The following is a 900-nucleotide window of genomic DNA, read 5'->3' as shown; positions in this document are numbered from 1 at the left end:
TTGGGATCCAAGTGAAATGAAATCTTGACAACTTTGATCTTTTCTGCATTTATCATGATGTTGTTTATTGGTCCAGCTGTGAGGAATTTTGGTTTCTTTATGTTGAGGTCTAATCCATATTGAAGGCTGTCAATTTCTGGAAATCCTTCCAATACACTTCAAATGTCAGATCCTGCGAAGCCTTCCTGACTGTCCTTATTTGTTACCTCTTCTTTAGCCTCACCAAGAATGATTTATAGACTTGCTTCCTTCACTGAGTGTGTGAGTTCCTTGAAGACAGGTCCATCCCATATCCAACCAGGACCTCTCACAGCAGCTGCCGCATAATTGGGGGTTGGCAAATGTGTACATGTCTGGATGACCTGTGTTGGCAGGAGCTGAGGAAGGTGTCTCCTCAGGTTTGGAGTATATATAGACAAGAGCTTTCACTCTTCTGGTTTCTTTTCAGCACCACCACCCTTGGCCCTGGACACAGCCTAATCCCAGGCTGCAGGCATCACACCGAGCCCTGGGATCTTCCTTGTGACACTCACCTGTTCCATCTACTTGGCATCCAAGACTGAGTTCTTAGTTCTTTACGGTGACAGGTACTGTAGGCAGAAATGAGAGGGCAGCACAGGGTTGATAACTTGGTAGGACAACTGAGGAGAAGGGGATCACAGAGTCCTACCCATTCCCCAGCCATTGATCCTTCTCATACGAGACATAATGAATACAACCTCCTATCATTTCATAGAAATAAGTAGTTTCATTCAGCCCTGAATACTGAAAAATCCTCACTAACAAGGGCCAGTCACCATGCATCTATCAGTTTGTTGTACTGTGGTGGCTTGGTGTTGCTATGATGTTGGACGCTATGCCACTGGTATTTCAAATATCAGCAGAGTCATCCATGGTGGA

The sequence above is a fragment of the Orycteropus afer genome, unplaced genomic scaffold (assembly GCF_000298275.1).
Source record: "Orycteropus afer afer isolate SDZICR_OR568_19922 unplaced genomic scaffold, OryAfe1.0 scaffold00101, whole genome shotgun sequence".
Lineage (NCBI taxonomy): Eukaryota > Metazoa > Chordata > Mammalia > Tubulidentata > Orycteropodidae > Orycteropus > Orycteropus afer.
Note: the sequence above shows the minus strand (reverse complement) of the source record.